The 13,214-nt window shown below is 42.7% G+C and overlaps 1 long non-coding RNA gene across 2 annotated transcripts; it reads left to right on the top strand.

The window, feature by feature from the left end:
• Nucleotides 1–8,272: 8,272 nt before the first annotated feature.
• On the top strand, nt 8,273–12,028 carry LOC108437883. Of its 2 annotated transcripts, none has more exons than XR_001858655.2 (3): nt 8,273–8,335; nt 11,671–11,729; nt 11,935–12,028. It is a non-coding gene; the product is annotated as an uncharacterized LOC108437883 (long non-coding RNA). The 2 variants fall into 2 exon arrangements; XR_001858654.2 differs by lacking the exon at nt 8,273–8,335 and adding an exon at nt 8,358–8,431.
• Nucleotides 12,029–13,214: the final 1,186 nt, after the last annotated feature.

Here is a 13,214-nt window from a genome sequence, read left to right as displayed (position 1 = left end):
CTTTAATAATAAAATTTAAAATATTAGACGACAAATTCAACCCACAGTATTAAATCCAGCTTGGCTGTCATCTGACTTGGCTGATATAAAACAAAACACAGCTGTAGAAAAGAGCCTGGAAACTTTTCACCCCCTCCCACAGCTGGAGCTAGAGAAGATTATCTCTTCTGCAAACTGCACAACCTGCACACTCGATGCAATTCCATCAAAATCACTCAAAGAAGTACTGCCAGTTATTATAAACCCTATTTTAACTATAGTAAACTCGTCCCTTAGTCTGGGCCATGTTCCCAAAGCTTTAAAACTAGCTGTTATCAAACCTCTGATCAAGAAACCAAATCTTGATGTCGCCGTTTTGTCTAATTACAGGCCTGTTTCTAACTTACCGTTTATATCTAAGATCTTAGAAGAAGCTGTGGCCCAACAACTTAGTTCATATCTACACAAGAACCATATATATGAAAAACTCCAGTCTGGATTCAGGCCACACCACAGCACTGAGACGCTCTAGTTAAGATAACTAATGATCTTCTTCTTGCCTCTGATCAAGGCTACATATCTCTCTTAGTGCTACTTGACCTTAGCGCGGCTTTCGATACAATAGACCACGATATTCTCCTAGAAAGGTTAGAAAACATGGTTGGAGTCACAGGGACGGCCCTATCATGGCTCAGATCTTACCTATCAGAACGTTATCAGTTCGTTAGTGTAAACAATTTATCTTCCAATTATTCAAAAGTGAGATTTGGAGTTCCGCAGGGCTCTATATTAGGACCATTATTATTTACTCTATACATGTTACCGTTAGGCACAGTTATAAGTAACCATGGCGTAAACTTTCATTGTTATGCAGACGATACTCAACTGTACAGATCAGCCAAGCCTGATGACCAACACAGGTTAAAGAAAATGGAGGACTGTGTAAAAGACGTGAAAGGCTGGATGTCACGGAACTTCCTCCTATTAAACAGTAACAAAACAGAGGTTCTCCTTCTGGGTCCAAAATTAGCAAGAAGTAAATCACCAGATTTAATCTTAAATCTCGCCGACTTTCCAGCCACACCTGGCTCAGCAGCTAAAAATCTCGGCGTTATAATAGATTCAGATTTATCATTCGATCAACACACAGGCGGCATCACTAGGACAGCTTTTCTACATCTTCACAACATCGCCAAGATCAGAAATGCCCTGTCCCTGCGTGATGCAGAAACACTAGTACAGCCTTTATTACTTCCAGGCTGGACTACTGTAACGCGCTACTGTCAGGATGCAGGAGCAGGAATTTAAACAAACTCCAACTAGTCCAAAACGCCGCAGCCAGGGTCCTCACTAAAACTAGAACATCTGATCATATCAGTCCAGCGCTATCATCACTTCATTGGCTGCCTGTTAAATTCCGTATTGATTATAAAATCCTTTTATTGACTTATAAAGACCTACATGGTCTCGCTCCTGAGTACCTGCAAGACCTTATTTCTCATTATGAGCCATCACGACTACTCAGATCCCAGAGCGCTGCTTATTAATAGTTCCCAGAATTCAGAAGGTTTCATCTGGGGGAAGAGCTTTTTCTTATAAAGCCCCCAAACTCTGGAATGATCTTCCAGAAACTGTTGGGGACTCAGACTCAGTCTCAATCTTTAAGACTAGGCTGAAAACTCACTTGTTCAGTTTAGCTTTTGGTAGCTAATGTTCCCCCTAGATAAAGGCAGCAGATCCAGGGGTCCATGGACACAGGGAATTATAGTAAACTGAGACGCTGGTGCCGTCGTCCCGCTGCTCGCACGCGGTCACTCAGGTTTGTGGACGGTGGAGCGGAGGGACGCCAGACTGTCTCAGAGTGCTGCCGTGTCTGTGTGTCCTTCTGGTTCTCTCCTGTTAGTTAAGCTGTCATAGTCAGATCTGCCGGAGTCGTTAGCCACACTCTGGAAATGTCCACATTCCCTGTTTATGTACAAACGGATAGAATAAAACTAATTCCCTCTCCCTGCCCTTTTTCCAAGTATACGACTGCCCACATATCCGGCCAGACACTGAAGGACGACTGACTGTTGAGCCCTCCTGCTACCCGCTTCAGACCAGCTGCCCACACCCCAGCTACCACCACCTGCCCTGGACTAGCTGCCCACCCTACACTGAAGTTCTCATGGACTCCTGGCTATTCCTACTACTAATATTACTGCTATTAATATTAGTAGTATAATAACTCTGTAGGTAGTCTGACCAGAGGAGGACGGGTCCCCCCTGGTGAGCCTTGGTTCCTCCCAAGGTTTCTTCCTCAGCTCTGAGGGAGGTTCTCCTTGCCACTGTTGACCCCCTGGCTTGCTCACCTGGGGGGTTTACATTCATGTTAAAACTGTCTTTTTCTGGAATTCTGTGAAGCTCCTTTGTGACAACATCCGTTGTAAAAAGTGTTACAAATAAATCTGACTTGATTTGATGATACTTGCATATTAATAAATAATAAACAGTGATTTTCTGGACGTCAGTGTTTGTTGACCCATCTCCAAGCCTCTCCTCCTCGAGGAAGCCCAGTATTATATGTAATTAAAAAGCAGCTCCTGGTTTGACCAATCAGTGCTCAGTAAATTGAGCTCATGATGTAATTGATGATATTAACGAGTCTCTGTGGCGGCTGTGAAGGTGTCCAGGAAAAATATGGACCCGAGAAATTCTTGTTACTGTTTATTGTTTTTCTGTTTATTTGAATTATGAATACGACTTTATTCTAATGTATATTGTGATAAACTCACTGCTGAGGTACATTGTTAAAAAAATTGCCTTAGACACCTAAAATTTTCACACAGTGCTGTATGTGTGTGTGGAACAGTATATCACTGCTATCGGAACAAAACCTTGTATCTCCATTTTTGTTGATTTTCAGTTTTAGACATAATTTGAAAATGCATGTCGGCCTTTATATTCTGTATAAATTTCATGAAGTGTGGACCAAAATAAATGGCCAAAAAAGACTTGATAAAACCTCTGGTTCCATTGACTTACATTTAAAGTAAAGTAGGTTTTCTCCTTCTCCTGTAAAGTTCCCATTTTGGAGATATGAGATTTTGCACCGACAGCAGCGACATGCAGTATATACAGTATATACTATACAAGTATTTTATGTTATGATGTGACTAAAGTTCAAATGCTACTAAATTCAATCCTTGTGATATTAGTACTTTAAATTACAAAAAAAGGTCAAAGGCTTTCTTTGCTGACACACACTGTACTGAAACTCAAATATGAGAATTAACATGTCTGAGATTAGCCTGACAGCATCAAGCCTGCCTTAATGCAGAAAAGCATTTAAACCTTGATTCAACAAGCAAGTTGATGCAGCTACATATCAACGCAACATCCTGTTTAAAGACGTTTAGCCACAAGGATTTCGTTTTGAAAAGCCATTTCAGGGCCTTTTTTGGCATGAAGCGGTGTAAAACGGCGCACAAAGCCTGTGAAGCTGCGAGATCAGCTTAGCTAAAACAGCTCTGGGCTTCGCAGCCCACCAGCTAGTATTACAGACTTTGGCGTTCACATCAGCAGGCTGAGCACCTCACCTCCCGTCAACTTGTGCAAGAGGAACAAAGGAATTAACAAATTTAAAGTGTACCAGTTTCAGTTTCCCTGAGAAGGCTGAACATGTGAGAGTACAGAGTATTAAAGCAGAGCTGTATGTTTTCACTTTCAGATCACTAATATAATATAAGCACACTGTACCAAATGGTGCATTTATCACATGAGCCCTTTTCAAACAGCTGGTCACTCAGAACTCTTACTAGCATCTCTTTGAGTCATGGGGGACGATGGAAGGCCAGCTTGCCCACCCAGAGAGTACAAGGCCAATTATGCTGTCTTTGGACTCCCACCCTGGGATGGCTGTGGCACCACCGGGGATCAAACTCCAACACAGAGACAGTTGTGTCGTATATTATGGCCTGTCCAGTTCACAATTCCACTGTGTCCATATGATAAAATACCAAGAATCAAAGCCCAGTAATGGACCCCGAATAATGCCGGCCCTCTGCAAAAGAGGTACAACACGCAAAGAGTTTAAAACATCTTGAATCTTTCTACCTCTGTGATAATGCCAGATGGATTTTATAAACAGCTCATGCTAAAAAAAAAAAAAAACGGCAGTAGACTCCAACTGTGTGAGCCGGAGGCCCACAGGAAGAGTCTGAATGGATATCTCCATCACCACCATGACCATCAGCACCACCCTGCTCACACTGCCCTGCATCTCCTCCCCACTGTTGATATTTCATCTCCATTTTATGTTCAACTCCATGGTCTCAGTGGTTCAGAGTCATTCAAAAACATTTCAGCCCTCCACCCCACCCTGGCCCACTACCCTGTTTCATGCTATCCCTGCGAGTGAGAAATTCCTCAGAAGAGTTCCCTTCCTTCCCATTCAGAGTGAAGCTCAAATGAGAACCCCAGAGACACTACTCCAGGCTGCCAACTCTTTCTGACGCCAGTAGGTGCCATTGGGGATGGCTTTTCTTCGAGATCAACACTGGCACCCGTAAGATCCTACGGTCCATTCCGAGAAGCACAGTGGAGCTAATTAAGCTCATTTGAGTCAGCTGTAAAAACAGTGAGCATGCCGAAAGAATTTTAGTAGCATTTCACTAAAATAGTTGAATAGGACATCGATTTAAATTCATATTTATTCGTTTTCAGATGCTTTTATCCAAAAATAATTAAGATGGTTCAATTGTACAGCCGTAGGAAGACTTCTTGACTATGTCTCCGTTTCTGGAGTAGTTCAGGAAGGTTGCAGCAGGTAAGAGAGCACATAATACAACACGGTGATGAGTGCAGTGAGTGCAGATAACCATGATACAACACCACGTAAAAATGTCTAGAAACAAGTTAAATAATCTTATATTAAGTTCACAACAGTCTCAGAATGAGAAAATTCAGATATACGGACATGGATGCAGATAATTTCACTTGCTAAGATATCTTTTTTTTTTTTTTGCGGTGTGTTTTTGTGAACTGAGGCATTTTTCCCTAATATTTTCAATGGGGGAGATGCATTTGTTCACTAGTTTTGCAGCCTGTTTTGCTGGATGCCTCGTGTGCGTGCAGCTTGTAAAGTTATCTTTTGTGCAAACTTTTGCGCATTCCAGGTGTTCTAAGTAGAAAAATGCTCAAATAGGATAGTGCAATAGGAGTAAACGATCAAGTGACGGATGTTGAAAGAGAAATCCTCTCAGAACACCTCAGCTGGGTTTGTTAAACCTTCAGCAGGAATAAAGGCTTATATGAGCTGTGGGTCAGGGTAGAAGCTTCACCCTGGACCACTGGGACACCCAGCCTGGCCTGGGTGCTATGAAGCAGGGAGGAGAACGTCACGGGAGAGCACCTGAGCAGAGATGGAGGGTAACTCAAGAGTTTTAATTACAGGTGCCTGACCGAGTGGCATGATAAGAGGGGTCACGCAGCTTCCTGATAAGTCAAGTGAGTCACGGCACATCGTCGGCCCAGACCGAGACCTAACTGTGAGAACGGGACACGTCTTCAAACCACTGAGAACCACAACACACACTCACACAGTCCCCCCGCCCCTCCAGCCAACCCCAGACACATGCCTGAGTCACTGAGCAAAGTCTGCTCCAACAGTGGAAAAACCAGACAGTTGTTAATCTGGAAGCTAATATTTTTTACCTCAGGCTCTGGCCAAAAACTGTTGCTTGCTGGTGTCATCGCCTAATTACACACTGTCAAAGCTGCAGAGAGGAGCTAGTGTGACAAGACTGAATTACATCTCTTCCTCTTCGCGTCCCCTATTCAGGCCTTCAAACCAAACTCGGTCAAAACTGATCTGTCTGCTCTGCACCTAAACCCCAAGCGGAACCTGGGCAGCTGGCCAAGCCAGAGGAAAGCTCATCCGTGCAATCACACACACACACACACACACACACACACACTTAGACCTGTGACACAGACAGGATCTCTGGCAAACCCAATAAAACTTGATTCGATTACACTCCCTTCTCTTTGCGCCAAAAGTCGCACGCGCACCATGCACGTATCGAGTCTCAGGAAATCGGGGACGACAATTTCCTCTAACGCGTAACACTAGAACGCAGAAGCAGGGCGTCCCGGAGGCTCCGGGGCCGCCACCACAGGGCTTCCCCAATTACACTTATCCTGCCCCTGGTGTGTGGAGACCAATCAAGGCCCATCATGAATCTTACCCATGACCAGCTGAAGAAGGACAAAGCACGCTCTTAAAAATGGGGGTGCGAAAAAGGGCTCTTTGGAGCGATGCCATAGAAGAACCCCTTTTGGTTCCCTAAAGCAGTGTTTCCCAACTCTGGTCCTGGAGGTCCACTGCCTTTAGCATTTTGTTTTCTTTAACAAACCTATTTAGGATGCGTCTCCGTTTGCAGTTTGGTTCTCTTGGTCTGGACCACAGCAGAAAAAGATATATTGTTGTATTTTAGTTCATCATTTAGTGTTTGCACTGACATATTTGATATGTCAATGAAACTCCTATGAACAGCAGATTAGGTTGGGTTAGATTCTAAAAAGAACGTTTGATGACAATAACGGAAAATATCCAACCAACTTACTCAATCATGCTGAAATGGGGCCTAACTGAGCTTGTGGGTTTTATATCTGGTGATATTCTAAAGCAATGCGCTATCCATGCGTTAACATGGGTTTTCCATGAATTGAAAGAACGTGTGCTGAAGTGTCTCACTGCAATTATACATGATTAACAATATAATTGATGTGTGTGGTCACGTGTGTGTATATGGAGTATTTTACAACTTAACTTGTTTTGTTGGGTCCCTGTAGACGTAGATGTCATATTCCAACCGAATTGCATCAGAGTTAGTTTAACAAACTGCACAAACAGAGTGACTGCACCAGGATTACCTCTAATCTAACCAAACCTGCCAAATGTCAATATGGCCTTCAACTCAGCAAGGGGTTGTTAGTGAGTTTAACAGATGGGTCAGGTGTATTAGGAGCAGGGAAACCCCTAAAATGTGTTGGGCAGTGGGTCTTCAGGACTCAATTTGGGAACAACCACCCTAAATAAACTTTCAATTCCTTAAAGAGCCATTTATTAAAGTGTAAGGCTTGGGAAGAACTATTTTAAAGATAAGGTCAGAATTACTGCCATTTCTGAGTCATGAAATAGTTCCAGAGCAATTTTGAGGCACTAGATTCTTCATCAGTGTGCTCTCAATTTCTGGTGACCACTGTAGATCACCACATCAGCTGGACATACACAACTCTAGCTGGTTTGTTTAGGGGACTGGTGAATACTGACACATGTTGATGATGTGATAAAGTGTTTGAATTCATTCGTTGACCCATGAATAGTCCATTCTCATATAGCACAAAGGTAAAGAGGGGGTTGGAATCTACTTCAGTCACAGCCCTAAACCTGCACATAAAAACAAAAAACATCTAAGAACCTTTATTTTTAAAGGTGTGCAGATGGACGTGAGACCAGGGCATATCACTGTAGTGGTCGACTTTGTGTCCCTCGCACTCTTCACATGCTGTGCCGGAGTGATCAAGGGCCAGGATAGGGGAGAAACTAGTAGAAGAGACAGATAAGAAAGGACGTCACCCTGTTCTTCACCTTGGAAAAAAGGAAGACAAGTGCTCCCACGCTGGGTCCTCTCCATTTCCCCGCAATTAAAGCTTCAGATCGAGCTCTCGAACCCGCCTGCTTTCAATTGAGGCCTTTCATGTGCCCAGCGCTACAAGAATGAAAAACAAATATTAGGCTGCCCTGACTGCTTCGTGGAACTTTTATTAAGGCTGTAAGCAGGGGCGGCTTGAGAGCTTTGAACTTGACCCTGGACCCATCCCTTAAAAAACAAGCGTCCAAATGAGCCTGACAGCAGAGAACCAAAGGAAGAAGCACTTCAGACAGGACCAAGAAACAAATTAGAAGGAGCTCTGTTTACCCATATACACTCCACTCAAGTTATATAATCTGCTGCGGATTTCAGTGACTGGCTTTTACGTTCGTTTCCCCTGTTTGTCCCTGAAATGGGATTTATAAAACGATAAACTTGGCTCTCCACTCACAGAAAGTCGATACTGTTGTAAGCCCCCTCAAATGTTCCATTGTTCACGAGGTCACCCACCCCGCCTCGCCGAACTTAAAATATCTCTGAACTGAAATAATCCCATCGCCACGCTCTAATGCTGAAATCCCCACGAACACGCAGTCTCATTGGTAGACGACCAAAGGTCTCATTTGACCTCATGAGATTTACTTCCTTTAGAAACCTGGGCTTGTTACGAGAACTGCTCTTTTTTATTTCGGGCTGCTAATCTGGAAAGGAGAGAATTGGTAGGTAGTCGTGACGCAGGACAAATGGAGATCTGGTTCCTGGATTAGGACTTCTCATGTGACTTCTCATTGGAGGATTCAGGTGCTACATCCAGGGTAGTAATTAGACGTCATCACTCCTTCATTGAGCTCCGCTCTCTGCTGTCATAGAGTCCATGCAAAAGAAAAGAGCTTTTCATCGGAAACCCACAGGCATCGGATGTTACTAGGTGTAGCTTGGGTGGTGGGGCACGACAGGAGACAGACTCCGCAAAACAGCCATCTGACTGAATCCTCAATCCAGGTTTTTGACTGGTTTTCTGGCTTGCATAACTACTGGATGGCTAAACAAATGAATCACACATGTGATAACACAAATGCCTGCTAAAAATAGAGTGACTGAATGAATCAGTAACCCGAAGGTAAATAGGACAGTTGGTGCAACAGTAGAATGTTTTAAGGAAGTGGGTGATTTTACACCCGTAGGAAACAAATAGGTCTTCTGTCTTCATCAGGAAAAACAGGTGTGAGCTATTAGAGAGGTGGAGCTATTGTTTGCATAAGACATGGCTGCAGCTTACAGTGACTCGGCGTAATGATACTAAAAAAAGGCAGAAGATATGTGGGTAGTGGAACCACCCACTGAAAAATGATCTGACATGCGGCTTCCTGAATTTTTTTATTTATTAAAAGTCATTTTTGGATGAGGGACCAAGTCCTCTTTTATCCGGAGGGCATAAGATCCCAGTTACGCCACACTGCAAAAACATCTCGTCAAGTGAAATGATCTTAGTCTCTGTATAATAATCTCTAGTCGATATATCTAACATTTCCCATTTTGGGGAGGTTGTGCACTTATTATAAGATTTTCTAGCTTATTTTCTGATTTTTTTTTACTTGTTTTAATTTTAGTGAGTAAAATTATTTCACTATGCTGGCAGATTTTCAGTTTTCCTGGTTTCAAGCTCATTTCTTAAGACAAGCAAAATCTGCCAACATAGTGAGAAATTTTTACTTGATAAAAGTACTTCAAACAAGTAAAAAATGTCTAGAAATGAGTTAAATAATCTTAAATTAAGCTTACAATCCCAACAGGAGAAATGTTGACTATATTTAAGACAATTTTACTTGACAAGATAGCATCTTCTGCAGTGCACTGCACACCACTTTGTCATAGTATGTAAAATACTCAAGATTCACTACTTTTAATGGTCACTTGGAACAAGTGTAAATTGCTTTGTTGAGCGAAACAACGGAACTACAAAACGGCAGCAAAGACAAGCTTAGAAGAATAAATGAATCTTCAGCCAGGCTGGGAAGTAGAGGCAAGAGGCCAATGCAGAAAAGCCTGACTGCCATAACACAATCTTCTATGATATAACTGTACCCTAAAAAGAGGACGCCCAGAGAACAGAACTCCCAGTCCACTTTTCTATATCTGCCAGCACAATGTCATTTAGAACTTATGTTATTATGGTTGGACCACAGCATGAACACCCAGCTGAGAGGCTGAGAGAGAGCAGAAAAAAGAAGCATTACCCAAGAAAATGTAGGCCTATTTAGGCGCCCCGTTGTTGAGTCAGCTGTGCTATTTATCGACAGGATGACTGGTCCAGTAGACATGGCCAAAGGGAGCGGACAGTTCTAGACCGGCAGAAGGCCAAACACGTTCTCAGTTGAGCTGACATCAACCCGTGTGCCCTGGGTGTGATTAAGGCATTCATTTAGCCAAAAAATGTCCCATTTTCCATCACTTTCCTCTCCAAATAGAAGCTTTTCGCCAGATATCAGAGTGAAAACCGCATGCCTCGGTCATCAGACACTTGCCTCAGAACACAGCGAGCTGCTAAAAGGCCTCTGCCCTGGCGTTTTATTGTGTTCTACCTTGCACGTATGACATTTATGGGATTTTATTTACCACAAACATCGTAATTCATTTATTATGGGACAGTTGTCCAACTTCTCTTCATCTTGGGTTGTTTTTGTGGCTTTGCCTTTAAGAGTGATATATGTAATCAAACTCTGTTCTGATTGTGCTTCATTCAAAAGTCCAGACTGAAACACTTTATTTCATTGTGAATGGGCAGAGTTGAACAGTTGTAGGCTGAATGGATGGATTGATGGAAATGCGCCAGTTCTAGTGACATCGTAAAAATAGTGCCTTTAAAACAGGCCGTTCCCACACGACTGGGGGGGCGTCTTGAAGTTTTCACAAACAACATTATTCATATTTTTTTAAGCAATCTCAAAGATGTTCTTGTCTGGTTCCTGACACTGTAACGACAAACTGACACATGAAGATAGAAATTCGGTCGGACTACTAGTTTAACCATCGGTGATCCACCTGACAGTTCCACACAGCCAGTTTCACATAGCGTACCCTGTTTGCTGGAGCTCATGGAAGCCCAGCCCAGAGGAGAATGACTGGATTTACTGCAAGGAATGTAGCAGAAAAGCAGGCTTTCAGGAACACATCACAAGAACATTCCCACTTCCAGAACTGTGGTCCAAGAATTCCCAAATAAAATAAATGAAGGAAAGAAATAGTAAACTGAGAGTTACACAGTCACATGCAAACGTCTGGGCGCCTCTGGTCAAATTACATTTTGTTGATTTGTTGAAGTGACAACATAGTACAGTGTAAATTAAGGTCTTGGTCTCGCCATCATTTGGACTCGAGAACAGCGAAGTACAAGGCCTCCGTCTGACGGAACTGGGAACAGAACTTTTTTGTCTCATTACTGAATATCAACAAAACCTTCAAACAGAATGAAACAGTTCTTTCCCTGAATGTTTAAACAAAATCTGCTCTCTGTCAGTTGAGAATTTAATGGATCCTTTCCACGATATGCTGTAGACTTCAGGTGGTGAACCTCAACACCATTTATTTCCAAAGGTTGTGATGCAAAGTTGGTCTAAGGCAATAATAATAATTAATATTGGTTTTGGTGTATATGTTATCAAATGTTCTATTCCACAAAATATATTCTAAAAACGGCTATTATTTATTAACATATCGCTGCTGTCGGAACACAACCTCGTATCTCCAAAATGGTAACTTTATAGGAGAAGGAAAAAACCTACTTTGCTTTTAATGGAAGTCAATGGAACCAGACGTCTTTCCAAGTCATTTTGAGTTGTTTCTTTTAGCCCATTCATCACAAAACTTCCACACAATGTAACGGGCTACAGGTACGCTCAAATTATGCCAAAAACTGAAAAACTTCAAAAATGGAGATACAAGGTTTTGTTCCGACAGCAGCGATATGTTTATCGAACAGTGATGAATGTACAGTTAACTACGAATGGATTTCCGTTTTTCTCTCTTTCTTATTATTATTTCTATACCTGAACAGGTCAGGAGCTGATAAGGAGAAAAACCCAAGAAAACAATCAACTGTAAACTGACTCAAAAGTAAATGCCTCTAAAACATCCCCAAAATTCACATATTGTTAATAAAAATGAAAGACATGGCCAGTAAGCATTTATGGATTAGCTACTCCTTTGAGTCTAAAATCATGTTGCTGTCAAACTTTATGTATGAGTCTTAGACCAAGTCTAAACAAGCGCTTTGACTAATGCTATTATTTTTATTTTTCTACATCATTTTACCAAGTAGTTATCCATCATACATCATGGCGGCACGGTGGCGTGGTGGGTGGCGCTGTCACCTCACAGCAAGGAGGGTCTGGGTTCGATTCCCCGACCGGGTAACCGGGGTCCTCTCTGTGTGGAGTTTGCATGTTCTCCCCATGTCTGCGTGGGTTTCCTCCGGGTTCTCCGGTTTCCTCCCACAGTCCAAAAGACACGCAGTCAGGCCAATTGTGTAAAATGATCAAATTGTAAGTCGCTCTGGATAAGAGCGTCAGCCAAATGCTAATGTAATGTAATACACCATGTGAAAATTTCATGATGAACGGATCAGTACAAATGGTCCAAATGTGCTTGGAATAAAATCTCAGATTAAAGCTCATACTAACTTTTAGTTTGCCTTTTTTGGCCAGTGATGAAATAACAAGTATTTTGAACATCTATCAAATTCATAATTTTGATGGGTTGCATCTTTTAAAAAAACAATGAATCACAAATTAATGATGGTCAGTTATTGGTTAAAAGAATCTGCTAAAATTTGGATCCCTCGTTTATTTGATTAAAAACATTAAACACTTTGAAGCGACAGCTTTTCTTTCCACAAAAGGCTGCAGACACAAAAATCTTTCAGTCAAAGTCAAATCATAATAAAGTATCTCCTCTTCTACTTTTACAAACACAAACGTGGCATCAACTGAAGTTTATAATCTGCACTTCTGTCAGAATATTTCAGTGAGGTGCTGTTAGTACATAAAATGTTTCCTCAGTACATCTTCTTACAACCTGGACTCACGCTTAGCTTTTCCACAGACAAAAGTCAAGTCAGAGCAGCTAGGTCAGCCAGACTGTGAGCCGAAGGCGGGAGAACTTTTGAAGACCACGGCAGGAGAGGGTCCGGCAAGATTCTGTCAGGGACTGGCAGGGAGGTGTGAGAAGGTGGAGGGGGTGAAAGGCCGGTAGAATGAGCCCTGCTCTCCAAAGGTGTCAGGGCCATGATAAGTCCTGTTTAAACATGGCCATGCTCAAAATGCCATGTATCAACAGCTGCCCGTGGCCGGGGCTCTGATTTGGCCAGGCAAACAGACAGGGTCAGTCATCAATCAGAGCCGCCCTTCTGACAGCGTGTCAAAACTCCGGCCGCGGCAATGCAAGAGTGAGACTGGACCGCAGTGCTGAAACACAGGATAGTGGTCCCTGACCCGAGTGTCACAGATGTGGATGGGGTCCTGGTTCTCCCCTCCTACAGACGGCCACTGGGAAGCTGGTGCTGTTCAGGGAAAGTGGCAGACAGGTGTAAAATCATTTCTC

Source organism: Pygocentrus nattereri, chromosome 14, assembly GCF_015220715.1.
Source record: "Pygocentrus nattereri isolate fPygNat1 chromosome 14, fPygNat1.pri, whole genome shotgun sequence".
NCBI lineage: Eukaryota > Metazoa > Chordata > Actinopteri > Characiformes > Serrasalmidae > Pygocentrus > Pygocentrus nattereri.
Note: the sequence above shows the minus strand (reverse complement) of the source record. Positions and strands in the feature narration are given on the sequence as shown.